Below are 25,895 nucleotides of genomic sequence, written 5' to 3'. Positions count from 1 at the left end.
TTTCACAACCCAAAAACAGATGTATACACAGTAATGTCCAAACTCCAAAGTAATAGTTCAAACACATTAATAACAATGCAAAGTAGTAGCAACCTTAAGATTAACAAGTCTAAAGTCCAAACATAATACTAATAGTTCAAATTCAAGTAAACAACACAACAACTACTCAATCCTTATAGGCTTCACCAAATTATGCTCCAAACAACGCTCAACATGCCTCATTAAGGACTTAGTACCAGTTTCTCGTGCATTGTAACATAAAACAAGATGACAATAACTACATCTTACTTTCCACCATCCATCATCACCTTCTTCAATCCTTTCATAGTGACTCCAAACATGTGAGATAGCTTTGAGACCACAAAGTCGAGGCATGGTTACACCTATTAAACATAAAAAGAAAATATATTAAGTAAGTAATATTTGTAATCATACTATATGTTATATAAGTTGAATAATTAACTTACCAAAGTTTTAACTTACAACTATCTAAGATTCTACATATCATCATAGCAGGGTTCGTTTCCAAGATTGGCAAAATCTATGAGAATATATATTAACAAGTCAAACAACAAAAATATTAAATAAACTATTTATAAAAATAATATACAATCAAACAAATTAAAATATTGCTACCTTGTTCTAGTTGCTCGAGAACATCTAAATCTTCCTCAACACTTACAGGTAATGGCTCACTTCGAAGCCAATCTTGAAGGCACACGAGAACTTCCACCAATTTAGGAGTCAATGAACTCCTAAATGAATCAAGAATACTCCCTCCAGTGCTAAATGCACATTCAGATGCAACACTTGAAATAGGAATAGATAATACATCTCGAGCCATCTCAGCAAGAATGGGGAATCTAGGTGAGTTTACTTTCCACCAAAGCAATATATTACCGTCTGCTATTTCATTTTCAACTTCTTCTGTAAGATATTTTTCCAATTCTGATTTAGAATCTGAACCTCCAATCCCAGCTTTTGTGTCTTTTTAATTCTTCAAAGAAAGAACCAAAAGATCCATTTGAAGTTTCCATTGTGTCCAATGAAGAGTTAGATAAACATGAAGAGGGATGACAACCTTTATCTTTTGAATGAGACTTTACATACTCATCAAACAATGAAGTCATGTGTGTATGCACTCCCTTCGCGATAATTGGCCCTTTCTCTTCGAACATCTTCGCAAGTACAAAACTAACAGAATCAAACTTGTACCGAGGATCCAAAACACATGAAATGAAAATCATTTTGTTCATTTTTTCTGGATCACCCCAATAATTATCAAATTTCTCCTTCATCTTCTTTGCCATTGAACCCAACAAAACATCTTCATTTAATATCAATTGTTTCAAGTAAACAGCAACTTCACAAATTTCAAGAAAATGATGATTTGATGTAACATAAAGTGAGCCAGATACCTTTACAGTAAGCTTATAAAAGATTTCAAGAAATTTTGTCAATTTCTTTACATCCTCCCAATCACTACTCAAAAGTGTACCTACAGGACATCCATCCACGATATCAACAAACTCAAGATGATGTGACAAGCCAATATCATGATCAGCATATTCTAAAATTGCACTCTCATATTCAATAGCCCTGTTCAATATCAAGTATGTAGAATTCCACCTTGTAGGAACATCCAAACATAAAGATTTCCTAACTAGATTTCCTTCATCACAACATTCCTGAAACTTTTTCCACCTAGCAGGAGACTGCCTGATATATCTCACTGCTTGCTTAATACGTTCAATAGACACAATTGATTCTTTTATACCATCCTGAACAACAAGATTCATAATATGAGCCATATACCTCACGTGAAGGTGCTTACCATTCATAGAATTGGTCCCCCATTTAGTTAACTTCTTAGAAAGCTCTTTCACCGTCACATCATTTGAACTAGCATTATCAACTGTGACAGTGAAAATCTTTTGTAACCCTCACTCTTTCAAACAATTAACAATACTATTTGCCATATCTTCACCCCTATGACTAGAAATTGGACAAAAGTTGATAATTCTTTTATGCATTTTCCATTCACTATCAATCCAATGAACAGTAATACACATATAATTTATTCGTTGTAAGGAAGTCCAAGTATCAGTGGTAAGGCAAACTCTCTGATCTTTAAAAAGCTTCACCAACTTACGTTTTTCATCATTGAAAAGATCAAAACAGTCCCGAGTCACAGTTCTACGTGAAGGAATTTGAAAAAAAGGTTGTGCAACTTTCATAAAATTCATAAAACCTTCCTTTTCAACAAAGCTGAAAGGAAGTTCATCAACGATCACCATACGACACAAAGCCTTCCTACATTGTTCTTGATCAAATTTCCAAGGAACAACAGCTACATCACCCTTATTACCCCCCGGAATAGGTTTAAAGCCTATTTTTAATTGACTTTTTGCAACATCTAAAGGCATTTTTATACACTTGGCCATATGTGTAAGGAGTGATTTCGTACCATTATCTTTTGAATCGGCAAAATATTCTCTTTTGAAATGTTTACAAACACCCTTTTGATTTCCTTCCAGATCAATAATTTGGTCGAAATATTCCCATGCAACAGACCTCTTTTTTCTTTGTTTTTTTGCTTTCGATTGAACTGATTGAGATTGTGATGTGGCATTTGAATTAGAAGCTCCACTTTCACCAATCACCTTATCAATCATGATATTTTCAGCCATGTTTTTGTGTCACTGTGAATTTGATTTAAAAGAAATCAAGCAGCGAGACAACAAAATCTTAAAATGAAACACATATAACTACATATTTAGCTTAAAATCTTAAAATGAAACACATATCTTTTGAATAAATGCTCAATACTTCCTGCCACAACATAGACAGTAAACAAGTGAGGATGGGAAACAACTCAGTCTAAGCAGCAACTATCAAGCAGGGTAAAATAAAAGATAAGTACGAACAACAGAGAAAGAAAACACCACCTTCGTTTGTTATACAACACCAAATTTTCAGGATGTTACCCACTAAATTTGCATGATGTTATAGTATAAATCAGTGTAGTATAAATCAGTATAGTATGAAAAATGAAACCAAACAATCAGTGTAGTATAAATTCAAGAAACCAAAAATTTTAGGGAAACCATTTTTCGAGCTTCATAAAAAAGGAAAATATGCAAAAATTGATTTCTAAGATACCAAACTAAGACGAATTCAGAAATGGGATATGAAACACTAACCTTAGTGCAATGCTTTGCCGGAAAAAGATATAGAAAACTGAGTTTTGACGGGCTCAGTCGTGTGGGCGTGACTGCGTGAGTCGTGAGGCAGAGAACTGGTGAGGGCTTGACTGCTTGAGCCGTGTGGCCGGTGGCGGACTGGCGGAGAACTGGTGAGGTCTGACTTCTGAGGGTGAGGACTGAGGGTGATAGGGAGTGAGTGAGGCGGACAACGGACTAGCATCTGGCGGAGAAAGCAAAATTAGTATATGAAAATGAAACCCTAGTATTACTAGTATATACTTAAGGGTAGACTAGTAAATTAGTAAACCCTTATTGGGTTATCGGTTTACCCAATAACAGAATTGATAAACCGAGCCCGAACCGATAACCCAATAAGAAATGTTTTTTACCCGTTACTGAACCGTTAACTCAATAACCCAATACCGATAACCCAATAAGTAATTAACGGTTCGAGTTATCGGTTTTACCCGATATATGCCCACCCCTACTCTCAAATACTAAACAATTTTAAAAAAGAAAACTCCACAACTCAGTGTTTACAATTTCCCCAAAACCTGGTGAAATCTAGTCACAAGCTCTACAGCGATGTCATAATCATCCATATACAATGAGACTAAGTCCAAATTTGTTCTAGATTCGATCTGAATCACACTCGGGGTTCCCAGGACCCCGTCTGAATATACCAACAAGTTCCAAAATACATAACGGACCTACTCAAGGACAAAAATTACATCAAACAACATCTATTCCATGAATCACAACTCAATTCAAGCTAATAAAACTATGAACTTCCGAATTCCAAAACTAATGCCGATTCATGACAAAATAACTTCGATTAACTTCAAATTTTGCACACAAGTCATAAATGACATAATGGATCTATTCCAACTTTCGGAATCAGAATCCTACCCGATATCAATAAAGTCATCTCCCGGTCAAACTTTTCAACCTTCAACTTCCTAGCTTTGGCCAATTCAAGATGAAACGACCTATGGACCTCTAATTCGACATCCGGACACACTCCTAAGTCCAAAATTACCATACGGAGCTATTGGAACCGTCAAAACTCCATTCTGAAGTCGTCTACACAAAAGTCAAACAACGCTCAACTCTTTCAACTTAAAATTCCAACTTAGGGACTATATGTCCCATTTCACTCTGAAACTCACCCGAAACCAAAAACAAACACCCTCGGCAAATCACATAACCATAATACAACATAGTGGAGGCAATAAATGGGGGATTATGGCCAAAATATTCAAAAAGACCGGCTGGGTCGTTACATACTCCCCTTGAACGAGTATAGAGACATACCTGAAGTGGTGAAAAGATGAGGATAACAGCTACGCATATCATGCTCGGTCTCCCGAGTCGCCTCCTCGACTAGTTGAACCCTCTACTAAACCTTCACTGAAGCAATGTTCTTCGACCTCAACTTTCGAACCTATCTGTCCAAAATGGCCACCGGCTCCTCAATATAAGACAAATCCTTATCCAATTGGACTGAGTTGAAGTCTAACACATGAGATGGATCACTGTGATACTTCCAGAGCATAGAAATATGGAATACTGGATGATTTGCAGGTAAACTAGGTGGCAGGGCAAGCTTGTAGGCCACCTCTCTAATCCTCTCAAGAATCTCAAAAGGTCCGATATACCTAGGGCTTAACTTGACCTTCTTCTCAAACCTCATAACACCCTTCATGGGCAAAACCCAAAGCAAGACCCGCTCCCTAACCACGAATGCAACGTCACAACCTTTTCGATCTGTATAACTCTTCTATCTAGACTGGGCTGTGCGAAGCCGATCTTGAATCAATTTAACCTTTTCCAAATCATCTTGAACCAAGTCTGTACCCAATAGCCTAGTTTCACCCGGCTCGAACCAACCCGCTGAAGACCAACACTACCTCCCATACAAGGCCTTATGCGGAGCCATCTGAATGCTCGATTGGTAGCTGTTGCTGTAGGCAACTCCGCAAGTGGTACTTATCCCAAGAACCCCTAAATTCCATCACACATAGCATATCCTCCAATGTCTGAATAGTATGCTCGGACTGTCCGTCTGTCTGAGGGTGGAATATTGTACTCAACTCAACCCGAGTGCCCAACTCTCATTGTACGACCTTCTAGAATCGTGATGTAAACTACATACCCGATTAGAGATGATTGATATCGGCACGCCATAAAGTCTGACAATCTCGCGAATATAAACCTGAGCCAGCTGCTCTGAAGAATAATAATCACCACTAGAATGAAATGAGCCGACTTCGTCAACTTATTAACAATCACACATACTGTATCGAACTTCTTCTGAGTCCATGGGAACCCAACAAAAAAATCCATAGTAACCTGCGCCTATTTCCACTATAGAATCTCTAGCCTCTAAAGCAATCCACATGGCCGTTGATGCTCATACATCACCTGTTGATAATTTAGGCACCGAGCTAAGTACTTCACTATGTATTTCTTCATCCTCCTCCACCAATAGTGCTGCCTCAAGTCCTGATACATCTTAGTGGCACCTGAATGAATGGAGTATGCGAACTGTGGGCCTCTTGAAGAATCAACTCACGCAACCCATCTACATTGGGCACACGTAGCATGCCCTACATCTGTAACACTATCATCCCCAATAGTGACCTCCTTGGCATCGCCATGCTGAACCGTGTCCTTAAGGACAAGCAAATGGGGGTCATCATACTGATGCTTTATGATACGATCATATAGAGAATACCAAGAAATCACACATGCCAAAATGCGATTCAACTTCGAAATATCCAATCTAACAAACCGGTTGGCCAAGGTCTGTACATCCAATGCTAATGGCCTCTCTGCTACCTCTAGATATACTAAACTGCCCAAGCTCTCCACCTTTCGACTCAAGGCATCGGCCACTACATTGGCCTTCCCAGGATGATAAAGAATGGTGATATCATAATCCTTAAGCAACTCTAACCATCTCCGATGATGCAAGTTAAGATCCTTTTGTTCGAACAGATGATGTAGACTCTAGTGGTTGGTATTGTTACACCCCTTTTTTCGTACATAAGAGTACGTCTTAAGTCAATTGATGTAAGCTCAGAAATGAGATCATCTTTAAAAGTACATAAAGTAAGTTAATCATGTTACCATGGAGGTTACAAATACTTAAGATCATGAATACCAAGTACCAAGAGGGTTGGAAGGCTTAGAAGCTAAGCTAATTGAAGAAAATAAGTTTCGCTGAAAGTCGACAAGTTGAGAATGTTATAACATGTACTTTTGGGGTGAGAATAAGGTGCTTAAACTATTAAGGAGATTATGTTATGAGTTATTATTGCCATATGAATGTATGATAGACGTGTGTTATGTTTTGAAGTCAAGCGAGTTGTGGAACAAAAGTTGGAAAAGGTCATCACAAGTTACATTCATAAATGTGTTGAAACTTAGGTTGAATGTATCTGAGCTTTTCTCCTAATATACTTGGAATTAGGGGATGATCTACATATCAAATTGAATATCTACGAATCTAGTTTCTAACGCATTAAATCGTTCATCGATACGATATTGGAGTAGAGAGATATTCATATTTTTGTGAGATTGCGCAGACTGGTAGGTGACAAGTAGGTGCATCACCTACTTGCCAAAAGGAGAGGCCTCAATTAAAAGATCTTAAAGTCGGCCAAGAGGGGATTTTTAAAGGCTTATAAAATCATTTAATTCACTCATCTTTAAGACCATGAAAACGAAATTTAACCCCTGCAACTCCTCTCTAAAATATCCCACATAAACCCTAGGATGTTACGATGTGATTCTAGTGCCGAAAACCACGGACATCTTGCTAGTTTCTCTTTATCCTTCTTGTAGCAGCATTGGGGAACTGATTTTTGATGAAGAAGGACTAAGCTTCATGGGCTCTACTTAGTCCAAGGTAATTTTATGCTTCTCCTTCCATTATCTATGCGTTTACGAGTTGTAACTCGATCGTAAAGACTAGATTTAGCGAGTTTCGAAAGAGTGGTATGCTGGTTGTTGTTGCTTCACTATTTGCTGGTTGTGAACTTATTTTTAAGTTAAATTCATGGCTGGTTTATAGGATAAGTTTGTCTTAATTATATACTTTTGTTTGTGTTGCTCAATTTGAAAGAAAAGACAAGTCGAAACGTGTTTTAGTAAACTGAAAAATCAGTTTTGAGTTGCTAAACTCATGGGACTATTTTGTGGGTTGTTTTGTGTTGTTGTTGGGTTGTCTCTATTGCTACTATTTTTATAGAGTATGGGAGTAGAAAGGGTGTGGAGAAACACCACATAATGGCAGGGTGTTTGGCTGATCGTTCGTCGTTACATTTTTGGGTTGTTTGACACTACTAGGGTTGTTGTTTTGTGTATGAACTGATTGGGGTGTGTGGGCTATTTTGTGGTATTTTATGATGGGTATAAGGTTGGAAAATGATGTATACATGTTGTTATTGTTGTGTTCTTGTTGTTTTTGGTTCTATGTCGAATTGGCAAAAAGTAAAGATTATAGGGGAGATGTTGCCCGTTTTATTATAAAATAAGCTTGTCGTTCATTGTGTGATAGTTGTAACTTCCATAACTTGATGATAGTATTGTTATCGTTTTTGTAGATTAAGGTACAACGAGACGAGTTTAGCGGGGTTATTGGACATATTGTGTTAAGGTATGTTAAGGCTAAACCTTTCCTTCATTTTGGCATGATCCTATAACGACATGTGTTTGATAACGAGACATAAAGAGAAGTCCTTATTTCTGAATTTATTCACATTATCCTAGTCTAATAAGTTACAATATTCTCCGTTATTGAGACTTTCTATTCAGTTAAATATTGTCTTCTTTCAGTCAAGACAGTAGAGGTCTATGTATATATATATTACAGTATTTTCACCACCACCAAGCTATAATCGGTTAGCAGGTCCCTATTGGGCAACCTCTGATCAGATGGTAAGTTATATACCGAGCCTACTGTGGACAAGCGCCTATGAGCGAGCCTAGAATAGCCGAGATACAGAGACTAGTATGGCCGACCACCTATGAGAGAACCTACTACGGCAGAGTAGTTACACATACCAAGCCTTATAGGGTCGGACATCTATTTTACTTACTATATTGAGAGAGTTGAGTCAGTAGCAGCAGGTAGGCACATCTTCAGATTATCTTTGACTCCCAGTTACTTTCAGTTATTGTATTATCAGTTCAGTTTCAGCTTTAAGTTATTCCATTGCCTTACATACTCGGTACATTATTTTGTACTAACGTCCCTTTTGTCGGGGACGCTGCATTTCATGCCTGCAGGTCCTGATAGACAACTGGATAGACTTTCCCAGTAGACAGAGCCAAACATCAGCTTGGTTGGTAAGCTCCACTTTCCCCGAGTTACCAGGTTTAGACCTTGGAGTCCATTTTATATATACAGGTTTGATGGGTAGGTCGAGGCCCTGTCTCGACCATGATACAGTTTATTTATCCCTAAAGACTTGTAGACAAGTTCTGTATATTTTTTATATAAGTATTGTGGTTTTACCAGTCCTATGTAAATTTTTAGTTTGGTATTGTTGGTCGTAGATGTTATTTTCAGATGATTCAGAATATGGCCTCATCGGCCTAAGTTGAGGGTTACGCATCCAGGGTTCATAGTTACTGAGTAGTACGCTCGGGCGGAGTATAGACCTCACAAGGGACGTCATGCAAATAGTGCCATCAAATATTCAAGGCATGAATAATAGTTGTTAACTCAAGGTCGTAGACAGGATAATTCTTCTTATGTACCTTCAGTTGTCTAGATGCATAGGCAATCACCCTACCGTCTTGTATCAACACCACGCCAAGGCCAACAAGCGACGCATCACAATACACAGTGTAAGACCCCAAACCCGTAGGCAACACCAATACTGAGGCTATAGTTAAAGTAGTCTTGAGCTTTTGAAAGCTCTCCTCATACTCCTCGGTCCACCTGAAAGGAACACCCTTCTGGGTTAATCTGGTCATATGTGCATCAATAGATGAGAAACCCTCTACGAATCAAAGGTAATACCCTGCCAAAACAAGAAAAATCCACATATTAGTTCTGAATGAATAGGACAGCTCACATAGCCTCTACCATGATAGGTTGCAACTGGGCACGGGCACTACTATATGTGCCAGAATCTCGAGGCCTCTTGGCCTCCCTCTCCCCTCTCTCTCTCTCTCTCCCGACTCCATATATCCTCCAATATCCTAGTAATCTCCACTAACTGCTGGTATGGGGTATCAGTCTCCAACTCTCGAGCCATGTTAAATCTAATACCAGGGTTGAGCCCCCACGATAAATCGACGAACTCGCTCTTTGACAATGGAAACTAATGTAGGTGCATGTCTGGACAACTCGCTGAATCGGACTGCATACTTTGATACGGTCATAGCACCTTGGAGCAATTGCTCAAACTCTACGCATCATGCATCCCTAAGACTCGAGAGAACAAACTCCCTCATGAACATCTCTAAGAACTGAGCCCGGGTGAGTGAAGCTGCCTCGACCGAGCTACCTAACTCATACGCTCTCCACCACTAATAAGCAGCTCCCTTAAGTTGGAACGTAGTGAAAACAACCCTACTCGACTCCACAATACCCATAGGATGGAGGATATGGTGGTACTCCTCAAGAAAATCATGTGCATCCTCAGAAGCTAATCTGCAGTCCTGCCCAAGGCTGCTCCCCAAATTCCGCTTCTGCGGAGGCACACCTGCACCCAAATTTTTGCACCTGCGAACCCAGACCTGGGCTGCCTTATTTTGCTATGCACTTTATCACTCGCATTTGCATCTCCGTACTTGCGGCCAATCCCTCCATAGGTGTGATGACACCAGAAGGCTGGAACTTCAACAATGAGACTACGTCCAAATTTGTTCCAAATTCGATTCGAATCACACCTGGGGCCTTAGGACCCCATCCAAATATACCAACAAGTTCCAAAACACATAACAGACCTATTTGAGGCCAGAAATTTTATCAAACAACATCGATTCTATGAATTGCAACCCAATTAAAGACTGTGAAACTATAAACTTCTAAATTCAAACACTAATGTCAATTCATGCCAAAACAACTCTGATTGACTTCAAAATTTGCACACAAGTCATAATGACATGACGAACATATTTCAACCTCCGAAATAAGAATCCAACCCCGATATCAATAAAGTCAACTCTCGGTCAAACTTTCCAACCTTCCAAACCTTCAACTTCTTAGCTTTCGCCAATTCAAGCCGGAGCGATCAACGGACCTCCAAGTCGACATCCGGACATACTCCTAAGTCCAAAATCACCATACGGAGCTATTGGAACCGTCAAAACTCCATTCTGGAGTTGTCTACACAAAACTCAAACTATGATCAACTCTTTCAACTTAAAACTCCAACTTATGGACTATATGTCCTATTTCACTCCGAAACTCACCCGAACTAAAACCAACCACCCCCGAAAAATCACATAACCATAATATAGAAGAGGTAATAAATAGGGGATCAAGGCCAAAATACTCAAAAGGACCGGTCGGCTCGTTACATCATGAATGACCTCTAAGAGGAAATATAGATATTATGCTCGACTGCTACTCGTTATTGACAATGTTTTGATTGAGCACAATTCTTGCCGATTCTTTGACTAGTGGTGTAATTGTTGTTGAACAAATATGATGTTAGATATGGCCGATGAGAATAAAACTTTTGAGGCCACGACGCCCCGAATGACCCTCCGAACCGGGCCCAAAATAACGAGGCGATGATGATAAACATCAGAAAGGAAAAAGATAAGAACGAGAGGAACCAATAGTCCTTCGGTAGGCGGTACGATTAGCTACCGTAGTCGCGACCAAGTCAATTCCCATTCTCATGTCTAGACGGATATTACACATATTTGAGCCTCCTATATTTTCCTTAAACTATTTTCCAAAAACAATTTCCCAAAATCATTTTCAAACTATTTCCAAAAAACAATTCCCCAAGAACATTTTCAAACCATTTTCTACAACAATCTTCCAAAAAACATGTTCAAGAAAAAAATAGTTTATTGTTTACTTTATTTTACTAATAATTTCATTTCTCTCATCTTGCGAGGTACTATCACATGGGGTTGCTTTCGGAGGATGACACTCGAAGACGAAAAGACAAACCCCTCATCTAATCCTCGCTTCATACTTCCTATCCTCGGATGTATTCAAAACATAAAGTATAGTGAAGTCGTATATATATGTTATGTTTGCTTTGGTATCACCTGTTTGCTAAACACTTAGGATGAATTGCATATAGTTAATGATCGGTTTAATTTGCAATGTTATGCTTTAGATAATTCTTGTAGTTTGTGTGGGATGTTGATCGTATCTTATGACGTGGTTAATTAACTTAGGATCGGTATATACCTAAATAGTTAAATTAGTCATATACATAAAAATAAAGGCATTGCATCTTCTTTCAAAAAATAATTTTTCTGTTCTCCTAAAATTATTAGCATGATTTTCGAACCATTTTATATGTAAATTATTCTTTAATTGACGCATCTTAAGTTGAAAGTTGTAGTTAGACTATCATACTTTTATTTGAAAGACTTGGGTCTTGTGGTCATTCGGGCTCGACAAACAATTGGTATTTCAAGACCGCGACTCTTAAGATGGCCTCTAGTTGCTCATTGAATGACCATTCATTTTCCAATGCAAATATTTCTTTTACATCTATATAATAATTTTCTTATGTCATAAACATCTCAATACATATTTTATACCACACTCATTCATTCAATCAATTCTATATTCATTAAATTAATTCTTTCACTTTACTCATTATGCACTAAGATTATCCGAGGATGACTCTTCCTCCATTCTTTGATCAAATTCCTGGCTAACTATTCATCCATGTGCAAATAAATATTATTCCCCTTTTTTCAAATCTTTTAATATAAATTTTCTCTTGTTGTAGTTATCCATCTAAGACTTTTAATTCTAATTATGGGTCATTTTTCTGTTTAAGTTTATTCTTATAGGTTCAAACTTTTATTCAAACAATTTAAGTTAACACGCACTCTTTAGGTGCAATTCTTTTTCATATTGTTCAATATACACTAAAATACTATATTTAAATATATTTTTAATTCTTTTGTACACTATATATTATTGCATATATATTTTGTCAAATATTTTACTATTCTTTATCTAGAACTCACTATGTACTTAGCTTATTTTTGGAACACGACTCCCTTGTCCACTTTACATACATTTCGTACGAGTCAATATATTTTAATCATTTCATTTCAAAAACACAAAAAAATACTTGCATAATTCATCCGCACATAATTCATTACATATTTAATATTATTACTATTCATTAGAGTACACGTTAATCATTCTTTATTCTTTGTAATAGTTGTGAGTGTCGGTTAATTGTCGTTGAACCTTCCCTCATTTATTTGATTGAGTCCATAGAAACCATATTTTGTGGATCTTGAGGGATGCCTAACACCTTTCCCTCGAGATAACTTGAACCCTTACTCCGAATCCCAACGGTTTTGTAGATCATGGTCGAAATGTACATTATATAGTGTAATATAGATGTCCTAGTGTACCATAAATACTAGGTGGCGACTCTAAACAATAATTCACCTTGTAGAGTACTATAAGTTGTATATTATTTTGACTTGTGCAAAATAGGGTGCAACAACATAGCAGCTCTACTGGGGATACTTCAGGTTCTAACCACAGCGACTCGAAATTACTTGATGGATTACAGGTTCTCCAATACTCCAACTTCTATTCTCTCTGTCACATGCTTCAGGTTGTATATTGTCTACTTCAATTGTATACTCTTTGCTTCATGGTGTATATTCCTTGCTTTGAGTTGTATATTCTTTGATGCAAGTGGTATATTTTTGTCACATGCTTCAAGTAGACTATTCTTTGTCATGCTCTTCAAGCGGTATATTCTGTGTCATATGTTTTAAGTATTATATTCTTTGTCATCCACTTCAAGCGGCATATTCTCTGTCGTGCTCATGTTGTATATGTTTCCCACATGTCTACGTATATTCTACTACATATGACTGTGTTGCATATTCTTTCACACATGCTTTTGGTGCTGCCTTATCAAATTGGCATCGCTTCTCTATCGACTCTTGGTCGTACACAATCACATACAAGTCATGCAAGGGTTGTCTTTTTACCCCTCCGAACTTTCTTTCAAAATTCTGTAGCTTCAGAGATTGGCATACGAGATTAACTATGTACCATCTTGCAGATGTCCTTAATTCATGCTAGAATCTAGGTAAATCTACTCTTAAAATTTCTAAGTCATTATATACCACCTTGCAGATCGCTTTAGCTGGATTAATTGTTACATATTATTTATATGTTACCCATTCTTTATGTGTCATATATTCATTTGCTATTATTATGTATCCTTTATCTGCTGCATACACGTTCTACTTGTTGTCCACCACTAGGTCCTCTTTATCCGACTAAACTCCGATTGACTTGTGTTGAACCTTGACCTTTCAAATATACATACCCATTCCGGTCTTTATGACCATCCTCATAACCATACCATCATCTGAACTCTACCATTCTTTTCAAAGATACGTAAACCTAGCTTGGTAAATCTTCCACTAATTTGATGTATTCTTCTCAATCATACCTCGCATTTTCATTGGCTTCCATCATTTGGAACAAATCCATGCGTTATGCTACAATATATCTCTTATTCAAAATCTACCAGTCTCCACCCACCTACCAAAGAATTCTCATTCATAATCACATTTCTTCTTAAGGAACAATCGATCATTCTTGATAATCATACAGATTTCGTAGTTTCAGTAGTTGGCCCGAACTATGTTTTGACCTAATTCTTGTTTTGGCAAGATACGTAGGCAACCCTACATAAGGGTTTGGTCTCCCTACTATTTCAAAACAATTTCACGGTACAGAAAACTAGGCGGGTATTTTGGAATAGTGCGATGATGCTCTCAACTCAGAAATCTCTGAGAGCGTCAACCAAATTTCACCAAATATCCAAACATCAAAATACCATGACAACTTTACTATGACTCTCGCTCGACTTAAATCCCAACATGTGGGATGCAAGTCCTTTCTTCAAACATCTGGCTATGGAGTCATGATGTTCACTCCCACTTTCCAAATTTAGAGATTCGATACAAGTCAACCCATTTTTGTTATAGGGGCAAATTACTAGTCAGCCTTCAAGAAGTGTCATGCTCGCACGACTCGGACAAATAAAGAAGAATAAGTGACACCTCAAGACAACACGAATCAATTTCCCTCCCTCAAACTAAGAATTTTTCTTTGGATGAAGTAGGGACAACACAATTTCAAATCATCGTGGCATGCCGACATCGCTTTTCCGATCACAACCGGATCCATCACTGGTTACACGACCTAACTCTACACCCTCTTAATTTTATAACTTCACCCAAAAGGGACTCTATCATTTTCTCCTTTAAGTCTTGTAGGAACATCATCCCGATAACTTCACGGGTGATAACGTCTAGTCTCAGACTTGGTAGAGCATCAGTCAGATTATCAGGGGAGTAGTGGTTTAACAATGAGCTATGTCATTCTCAAGACTTCGCTGCTCTCACCACATTTCTATATTTAGATAAGAACATCGTTCCCGGTTGTCAATCGAGACGATCATCAAATGGTTCCTGCAGACGGTCGAAAGGTGCATCATCCTGGGACTGCATGGGAAATGGCATCCGACATAAGATATTGTGGAACATCAACCGAAAGATCAGTGGAGTAATAGTTACAATTTTTAATTTTGTTATTTTATGATGGCACTACTTCATAATATTTTTATATCTTGATCAAATTATTGCCCCGGCTAATAGCTGGGGGCAATCACCAAAAGGTTCCTATGGACAATTTGAAGGTCGCAACAAAAAATCCCTACAGTCAATTGGGAGACAACAACAACAACTATCTCGCAAACAGTCATGGGCATCGAGACAATTGTTCGAAAGAGCAGCTGGGGCACATCTTCTGGAGGAAGACACTCTTCAACTCGAGAGATACCACACCCAATCATGGGTACAACGAGGCATCGCTCCGAGTTTGTCTATACCCTTGCATTTCATACATATCTTTGATGTAATTAATATAGTCAGTTGCAACGCCTTGAAATAGGAGAGTAAAAGAAGTGTTGAAACCCATACATCTCATACAAAAGATCAATCAAGGACCCTTCTAGGGTTCGGCCATATTTTTTGAAGGAAAAAATCAAAAAATCATCAATTAAGGACCATTCCCAGGTTCTATCTCATTTTTCAAAACATCAAAAAAGGCTCCCATCGTGCGGAGATTTCAATCCCTTCCACTCCCATCGTGCGGAGCTTTACTTTCCTGTCCTTCCCATCGCGTGAAGATTTTACTTTCCTATGCAATGCTCTCTGAACTGATGGAGTGCGGTAAGAGCTCTGAACTGGGAGTGCACTGAATGAAGACTGCACTGAAGCTCTTCGGCTGGCTGGTGGTGAATGATAAACTAGCCTACTAGACTGGCCTCTCACAAATCGACCTAGGCATCCAGACGAGGCACCACTGAAGCTACATGAATATCGGGACCTCTTGTCCCTACCCGGTATCATCTCTCTTGTCTTGATACGGATGTGCTCCACATGACGCACTATCTCAACCACCTAATTAAATAGAGTCGTGGTCTCGATCTCTCTAGCCATAGAAAGGCGAATAATAGGGTGAAAACCCTCAATGAATCTTCTCACTCTCTACTCATGACTGGGAATCAAAGCAATAGCATGACAAGACCTCATATCGTACTCAGTAACTGACATATAACCCTACAATAGGTACTCAAACTGCCTCCTCAGCTCCTCTCTCCTGGTGCGTGGCACAAAATGCTCTAAGAAGACTCTGGAGAACTGAGCCCATGTAAGAGGAGGTGATCCTGCTGGTCGACCCATCTTAAAAACCTGCCACCACCTCTTGTCCATACCCTGCATCTCGAAGGCGGTGAAGTCAACTCCATTGGACTTCACTAGTCCCAAATTGCGCAGTATCTCATGGCAACGATCTAAGAATCCCCGAGCATCCTCTCAAAGGTATACCTCTGAAATGAGGAGGATGCAACTTGGTGAACTTATCTAACTTCTTTAGCTCATTAGCTGACATTGCGGGCATATCCTCAGGCTATGCGGCGATAATAGGCTGAACTCCCCCGACCTGTAATATTGCAAGAGTGATAACCATGGGCCACCTGCTCTGTGGTACGAGTATCGAGAGTCTGCTCCCCTCATCGAGAAATAGCTATAACAATATAAGATGTCTCAGCCTGATCCAAACTCTAGAACAAACCAACCATGTGAATCAAGGCATCGTAAATAACTGGCGAAACAAATAAGCCTTGGGAACCTAAGCCGGTAATTTCGGCTCCACATAATCAAGAACATGCTCCTCAACATGACCTACCTATGGCTCAACAACAGCTGCACAAGCAGTGGATGTAGCTACGGGGCATGCTCCGCCCCTACCTCTGCCTAGACCCCGGCCTCTCACAGCCTTGGCCTGGGGTATCGGCTCCTGCTCAGCTACACCTGACGATCGTGTAATCACCATACGTGAGTGAATAGAAAGTCAAGAATTCAAACTTAGGGATAAACAAATCCTGTAATAGAGCGGTATTTTTTAAAGTTAACCCTTGAGTTATTATCTTAATTGGAATTTCTTTTCTCAATAAAATATGTATTTATGTACATATGAATTTAATATCATTTATTGAGGGATATGAAGTAAATATGGAATAGAGAATACCTAAGTGTCTAATGGACCAAACTTACAGTATATTTGATGAATAATTAATTTATATTTTTTGGAAGACAATTAGAAAGTAAAATGACTAAGCCAATTGCAAAGTTATTATGGTAGCTATATTATTAATTAACTTGAAATATGTGGGCCAAGACTATTCTCTTTTGTGGCACGTTCAATGACCTAGGGAAATAAGAGTTAAGGGAAATTTGGTTTCGTGGCTTTTGGAACAAGAGAAGAAAACATTTGGGTACGTGCACTAAAAGGAAGGAAGAAGGGTATTTGTAGGCATCTTTGGGGTTTTAGTAGGCGGAACCTACAGGTGAACAAAGAGGGGTTCCAAAATGACTTTTATCCATCATTATAAATGGAATATTTTTGGAAAAATCATAAGAAAGTCTTGATTGAAGAAGACAAGTGAAATACTGTGAGAAGCTTAGCTTCTTCTTTATCTACAGTTACTGGTTTCGACATTATTACTGATATCGAGAGAATTTTATTTTTCTCTATGACTATTATTCATGTGACATGAATATTAATATCCAAATGGAGGGATTTTCAGATGGCAATGACAAATAGAAGGTTATCACTTAAATTATCTCCATGAATATATTAAATGATTAAGAGATGCTTGCGAAAAATAAAGGAAATATTTGGTTGGTTTGCAAGTCAACAAGAAGAAGAGATCGATAGAACTAAGAGGAAATCTGATTTCTTAAATATGAAGTCACTAATCACAATGAAAACAACGAATAACTAAGAGGAGGCTCCTATAGTCTACAAAAATGCAATGGCGAGAGACGCTCTAACCTCTCTCTAAAATCTTTATGAGTACACAACATCCACAATGTCAGAAATTACCCCAATCCCAAACACTGATCCTCCTGACTCAAATTCCATGAACATTGACGAACCAATCCAAAACCAGCATACTCCCTCTTTCCTTCAAACACTACTCAATCAAACTGATACATCAATACCAACTATTAATACTAACCCATATCATCTTAACATGTCAGAAGAAACACTTCCAACAAACAATTCAGAAAACTTCATTCCACTCTCCACAAAGGATAAGGTGAGGCTTTATTCTCCGTGGAAATATTCAATAATCATCAAAGTTTTTGGGCAAAAAGTGAGTCACCTAACCCTCAAACAAAAATTACAAAACCTGTGGAAACCAACTGAACCACTAGCCCTCATTGATCGAGGCAATGATTTCTTCCTAATCAAGTATCAAAGGGAAAAAATATGAATAAAGCTTTACATGAAGGGCCATGGTTTGTATTAGGCCATTTTCTATCTGTTAGACGATGGGAACCAAGGTTTCTAGTATCTACGACAAAGCTTACTTACACAACCATTTGGTCACGCCTACCAGAACTACCCACTGAATTCTACAATGTCCACATCCTTCAAAAAGTAGGCAATAAGTTAGGCAAATTGCTAAAAATAGATACATGCACATCATCTACATACAAGGGTAGATATGCTCGAATATGTATTGAAGTTCCCCTTGAAATACCTCTAAAGTCGCATGTCTTCATAGGGAACTATCACCAACAGATCCTATATGAAGGTCTTAACATGCTATGTGTTTGTTGTGGAAGAATAGGCCACATCACCACCCAATGTCCCATGAAACTCAGTCTCACGCCTACACCACCTCCACCCAGTCACAACTCATTACCTACCCAGCAAGATACCAAAGAGATGCCACCCCAAGAAGAATGAAAGACGGCCATTTTCCCAAAAAGGCACACAAAAGCTCACAGGCAATCACACAAACAATTCCACAATAACAATGATGCCATTCCCACAGCTTCAGCAACTACAACAAAAAACCTCCACCTTCCACCAGCGCCAAAGGTAACAGACTATCGCACATGTATTAAATCTGAATCTCCTACTCCAATTACTACTCACTTACATAATAAGTTACCTGAACAACTTTCTACTAATCATATATTAGCTATAAAAAATCATTTTGCATTACTAAACTATTCAAATGACATAGAGTGCACACCCTCTTCCAAAGTTCTAGCCAAACAGGCCACCAGCCCAATAGGCAAATAAGTGGCCCAATTCCACAAAATTGACCCTGCAAATGGGTCGCTGCATGCACCTCCTACCTTACCCCGACCCACCTCTACATAATAACCCTCATAATAACCCTGCTTCACAACCTTCAAAGGTTAACAGTAATCCTATTGACACTACTCCAAATTCAACCACTGCCACAATAAACCCACCACCCCTCACAACCTATCAGGAAACATCTCTCAAGTATGCCTCAAACCTTACACCAAGCCCACAAGCTACTCCATATACCCATAATGATATACCATTATCCCTTCCCTAGCCCACCTCACAAACGATCGCTGCTAATCACCTTCCCATGCAAGATCCTTCATCTAACCCCAACCCACGTGCTAAGCCCAACCCACACGAAACTCCTTCTCTAACAATACTCCACCGACTCCACCACCCAATAATAAAATTTTATAAACACTCCTCAATCATTACCACTTCAACTCTCCAACCCCAATACTTCACAACCTACAGAGTCTACAATATAATGTAATCATGCACAGGCACCACACTCCCTTTTTCCCCTAAGGACTCAACATCAACGACCTTCACAGCTACTATTCTGGCCCCTCTAACACACATTTTCTCAACCCAGAAATAATGCAGCATAACACACACACACCTCCACCTCTAACCTACCCTATAATATACACATCACAAGCTACCAATCCATTTTAACCACCTCAATCATTGTTAGAGATGGGACTCCAAAACCATGCATTCATGTTCTCAGTGATTGTGAACAACCAGGAGGTTATAGAGTGCCTCCAAAATCCCCAATACTTAGCATAGATAGTCACAAAGGGAATGACAGCAGCGATGCAATTCTATGGTTAGTACAATTGGACGACCACACCAATGTAGGCCACCAACATATGGTGGAATCCTTACCCTCAATACCGGCCTCACTCTTAGCCACCATACTATGTCGACCTTCCATTCTACCCACAAACACAGTCTCCAATTCCTTGGATACACGAATACATCCACATACCACAGACACTACCCCCACTATTTCCAATGAGCCCCTTCGAACCTCTAACACCCTCTTCCTCAATGAGTCCACAACTACCAAGTCCAGGAGACCAAGAATTGCTAACTCCACAGGAAATAGCAGCAGTTATGAAGGAAATGAGGGAAACTCGCACGGAGCCAGTATGGCTAGGAGCATGCCATATCTCTGTCCTCAAATAGCAATACGCAAAAAAAATGGTGCTCAATTGTTCACCAGAAGTGACCAAGTGCCTGATCAAGTTGAGGCCCCCCGTCAACCGAGAAGCAGGAAAATTTGTAGTCGTGATCACACCAACTCTACGGCAGATGCCCCAGGAGGCAAGCCAAGTGACTTCAGTACCGGTGGAGCAGGCCACAATACCACCACAAACCCCCTCACGTAATAGATCAATGAATTTTGTGATATGGAATTATAGGGGTACACAATCACCTGACTTTCGAAGAAACTTTTGTTCAATGCTAAATTACTATCAGCCTCTACTAGTAGTACTTCTAGAAAAACACATAGTAGATCACAACAGTATCAAGGAAGATTTTGATTTTTCACACCTCTCACAAGCTCCCGTTGAAGGGCAGTTAGGTGGCATCGTGGTGTTATGGAATGATTCCATAGTTCAAGTTAATGAACTTGTTGTCACAAATCAGGAAATACACTGCATGGTGCAGGTACGTCCCTACGGTCAACCTTTTTTATTTACAGTCATATATGCTAGCAATGTTTTATCATCTAGGAAATTACTATGGCAAAATTTAATGAATATCACAGACACTTACAAAGGCCCATGGCTAGTTGGGGGTGATTTTAATGAAATTTTATATTTCAAAAAAATATTTGGGGGATGCTCCTTAAACAACAATCGAGCAGATTTGATGCTTAACTGTTTCAATTACTGTAACCTGCTAGATTTAGGTTTCAGGGGCAGCAAATATACTTGGACTAATAAAAGAAGAAGGGGAGTCATGATACTAGAAAGACTAGATCGTATAGTAGCAAATTATGAATGGTTAAATCTGTATTCGAAAGCAATTGTGCATCATTTACCTAGAACCCATTCCGACCATTGTCCACTATTGCTAACCCTCAACACACACCTTCATAAAAAAAGTAATATATTTAGATTTGAAACAATATGGATGTCCCATCAAGAATTCCCTCAGTTAATTAATCACATATGGCAACATGATCCCCAAATTCTTGATGCTATAGAGGATTTTACAGAATTAGTTAAAACTTGGAATAACCATTCCTTTGGTAATATTTTTTACAAAAAGAAAATAACATTCAAGCGAGACTAGCAGGTATCCAAAAATCTCCACACTATCCCATGAGTAATTTCCTTCAAAACTTGGAACGGGATCTTATAACCCAATACAACCACCTTTTAATACTCGAAGAGGATTTTTGAAAATTAAAATCTCGTGTAAATTGGCTTAACCAAGGGGACGTCAACACTAGATTTTTTCACTTGTCAACTATTAAAAGGAGGCGCCGTAATAGAATAATCTCCTTAAAAGATTAGGCAGGTAATTGGCTTTATGACAAAGACCAGCTCTACGACCTCGTTACTAACTATTATCAATCTGTTTATACTACATCACACACTCATTCCTATAAAAATTATACAACTGCAAATTACAACATACTCTCACAAGAGGAAGCCAATACATTTTCTTCATCACTAACTGAGCAGGAAATCTTCGAAGCTGTGCAGTCCTTCCAACCTCTTAAATCTCCTGGACCTGACGGTTTACATCCATTATTTTATCAAAAATTTTGGCCACAACTAAAGAACTCTTTAGTTAATTTTTGCCATCAAATTTTCCAACAAGGCTACATTCCCTTAGATCTCAACAAAACTTACATTTGCTTGATACCCAAGATAAAAACACCTTCAACTAGGTCCCATTTTAGACCAATCGTTTTATGTAACACTCTCTACAAAATAATCTCCAAAATTATTGTTAGTCAGATTAAACCCTTCCTTCAAAAAGTAATTAATCCTACTCAATCTGCTTTCCAAAAAGGGCGAAGGGCAGCGGATAATGCTATAATTGTTCAGGAATTACTCCATCATTTTAGAACTTCAAAATCCAAATGCCCAAGCATGCTCCTCAAATTAGACCTTGAAAAAGCATTTGACAGATTGGAATGAAGTTTTATATGACAATCATTAGCATTCTTTAATTTTCCTCCTCAGTTAATATCCATTATCATGTCCCGTATGACAACTACCTCTATTTCTATCATTTTTAATGGATCCCCTACCAAATTCTTTACACCTCCACAGGCATTAGGCAAGGTGATCCCCTATCACTGTACCTCTTCATTATTTGTATGAAAATGTTATCTAGACAAATAAACAATGCAGTAGACTATAACAATTGGAAGCCTATCTCTTTAAATGATAAAGCACCTCAAATATCCCATCTCTTCTTTGCAGACGATATTATACTAGCTTCTAAAATAACAACTGGCAGCTGCCATATAGTAATTGACCTTCTAAACAACTATACTAGCCAATCCGGGCAAAAAATTAATTTTGACAAATAAAAAGTTTTCTTTTCCAAATACTGCCCCACACATGACAAGGATTTCATTTTATCATCCTTTAACATGAGGGAAGGTAAGTCATTTGGTAAATACCTAGGCTTTCCAATATCCACAGGAAAACCTACAAAGAGGGATTACCAATTTATAATCGATAACTTTAAAAACAGGTTAGCCGGCTGGAAAACAAAGCATCTAATAATGGCATGCAGAACTATTCTAATCAAAGTAACTCTGAACACCATCCCCAACCATATCATGCAAATTATGTCCCTCCCAACTCATGTAATCAACCAGCTAGAAACCTATCAAATTTTTTTTTATGGGGTTCTACCTCACAAAAAAAGAAGCTTTACCTCCTCAATTGGCAAATAATTACTACTACCAAGGAACAAGGTGGACTTGGTATCCAAAGGCTACGACCTAAAAATAATGTCATATTAGCTAGTACGGCTTGGATGTTATTTTACCAACCTCAAACACCTTGGGTATCTTTTTAAATTACAAAATATATTTCAAACACTCACCCACCTATTAAACGAACTTCAATCTTATAGAAATAGCTCATGCATGGGTGGAAGACTTGTCAAATTAGTTTAAAATGGCAAGTCACGAGAGGTACACATGTTAATTTCTAGAATGACAATTGGATTGCCCCAAACTTTAACATAAGAAGCCTTGTCCATGGGCCTTTAACTAATCATGAACACAACTTAACAGTAGCCAAGGTGCTCCCTCTCACCTGCAATCCCACATCCATCCTATCCATTATAGACATGTGATTTTTGACCCTCCCCAAGATTTTTCATATTTTAGCGCGTAAATATTTAATTTAGGCATAATATAAATATTTTAAGTAATTTTGACTCTTTTACTCTATTTTATTATAAGAAAATAAAAATTTACAAAAATAGGTTCATTAATGTTTTGTAGTCATTTTTAATCTAAAAAATATACAAAAATAGTATCGTATTTTTATTTTTAATATGATATTTGAAAATACCAAAAATAGATTTTTTTTTAATGATTAGTTTTATTTTAATAATTATTTGAATAGTAGGACTAATTAATAATTGAGATCGTATTTTTAGTCTTGTTCACGGGGAAAGGATAGAACTTGGGCTCGAGCAACCCGCTTTTAGGCCTAATTTTGGACCTAGCTCACAATTTCCAAGCCCACAATCCCTAGGCCCATACCCCTTAACCTAAAAACCCTACCAAAAAAAACCTAAACTATATAAATAATAAGAACGAAACAGGCGGACAACAAGAAGAAGGAAGAAGAAGGAGAAAATACGCAGGGCTGCGCAGACAAAAACGACCCCCACCCCCGCGTCGTCTTCTTCAAGCACCCCCACCCCCTGGCTTTCCATCTCCTTCCATACACCCCATCCTCTCAAAGACAACCCAAACCGATGGGCCACGACGGGCACCCGTTACATTACTCAACCGAGCACCAATGTAACGTATCTTTCTTATTACATCATCATATACATGTAACATACGGGCCTAATAGGCTAACATAATCATTTATAAACTCAAAATATAGGCCGACAAGGCCGTACAATCCTTCCCGTATAAGACATATGTCTACAAGCCTCTAAGAATACATAAGTGTCACAAAGGTCGGAACAGAGTCCCGCCATACCAAACAACAGACGTCTAAATCATACTAACCAAATACGCAGCTCCGAAGCAAATGGAGCGTACCAACATCTTCCGCTGAGCTGATAACCTACTTGGAAGGCTCTCGACCTGTCTATCAGGACCTGCGGGCATGAAACGCAGTATCCCCAGGCAAAAGGGACGTCAGTACGAATAATGTACCGAGTATGTAAGGCACATAAATAAATACATAGGAGACATGTAATACATATGGAGTACATGACTCAACCCGTACGTCTGAATAACTTTGTAAATCATAAATTACTTTCAGCGTCATACATATGCGTATGAATGTCTATGTTTCATAACATCATCAGCCTCTGAGGGCATTCCATCATATCATATCGGCCACTGTGGGCAAAATCATCATCGTATACCAGCTGATCAGGTGGTGGTGCGTATATAACGCCATAACCTTTTCCATATCCCATATACATATATATATATCTCTATATATACGCATATATAACGCCATTTGAATACATACATATATATGCGTATATAACGCCATTTGAATACATACCCATATATTATATAACGCCGTTTGAATCATATTTCAGCCACTGTGGGCAACAACATCATCATATACTTGCTGACCAGGTGGTGGTGCGTATATAACGCCATAACCTTTTCCCATATCCCATATACATATATTTACATATATACGCGTATATAACGCCATCTGGTCATGGGTCAGTGCACATGAATGCAGTGCATAAAAAGTACGTCAATAAAATTATTCGGAATGTCATAAGACCATTTTGCCTCTGAGTAATATCATAAAGTAAACTCTTTTCAACTTTCATATTTTTCTAAGACCCATGAACAGATGATAAAATATTATGACACATGGGAATTAAAGAACGTAGATATTTCTATTACTTCTATGAGTAGATTCACTTATAGAATTTGTGCATTTGCACGTTTCGTTCATATCGTATGGATCATGTCAAACGAAAGAAGGGATAGCCTTAACATACCTGGAGTAGGAACAACTCCGTATAATTATCCCATTGGAAACCTTCGTGGATTGAATTTAGAACCCAAAAATCGAATTAAGCTTCTGCTTTTAAAATTCTTGAACGAAACTGCTTCTGCCTCTCTGAATATTTTTGAACGAAATTTCTAAGCTTCTGGATTCTTGAAGCACTAAACGAAAGAATGTAACTCCAATTTCAAGCTTCAAGCTTCTTGATTTTCTTGCCTTTCTTTGAGGAATGAGTACGTTAATCCTTTTTCAAAATGAAAAATGGAGACTTTGACATATGATGTATATTTGGAACTTAAAGAACGTTCTGACTCCTCCAATAGAACATGGAACCAAGACATTTACCAAGTCTTGCCTTGTTAATAATTAATTGATGTATGGCAGCCACCTACTCATAATCAATATGAGTCATTTTCTTAAGTAGTGGCCTTCTGCCACGTTTTCTTAGGGGAAGGAATTTAATCTTATCCACTTATTAGTTAACCGGGTAATATTTTGTTACCCGATAATTAATCCATTACCCGTATAATTTAAAAATTATCACAAATTACTTAAAATTCTATTTATTTTTTTAAAATACTT

The 25,895-nt window shown here is 38.2% G+C and overlaps 1 long non-coding RNA gene across 2 annotated transcripts; it reads right to left on the bottom strand.

The window, feature by feature from the left end:
* Positions 1-25,687, bottom strand: LOC107768696 (uncharacterized). 2 transcript variants are annotated; one of them, XR_012705551.1, is made up of 4 exons: positions 25,306-25,687; positions 24,338-24,429; positions 3,204-3,426; positions 1-383 (listed from the first exon to the last, which is right to left on the bottom strand). It is a non-coding gene; the product is annotated as an uncharacterized LOC107768696 (long non-coding RNA). The 2 variants fall into 2 exon arrangements; XR_012705550.1 differs by lacking the exons at positions 1-383; positions 3,204-3,426 and having other exon boundaries at positions 24,115-24,429.
* Between the last annotated feature and the right edge of the window lie 208 nt (positions 25,688-25,895).

The sequence above is a fragment of the Nicotiana tabacum genome, chromosome 22 (assembly GCF_000715075.1).
Source record: "Nicotiana tabacum cultivar K326 chromosome 22, ASM71507v2, whole genome shotgun sequence".
In the NCBI taxonomy this organism is placed as follows: Eukaryota; Viridiplantae; Streptophyta; class Magnoliopsida; order Solanales; family Solanaceae; genus Nicotiana; species Nicotiana tabacum.
The sequence above is the reverse complement of the archived record's forward strand: the minus strand, read 5'-3'. Positions and strand labels throughout refer to the sequence as shown.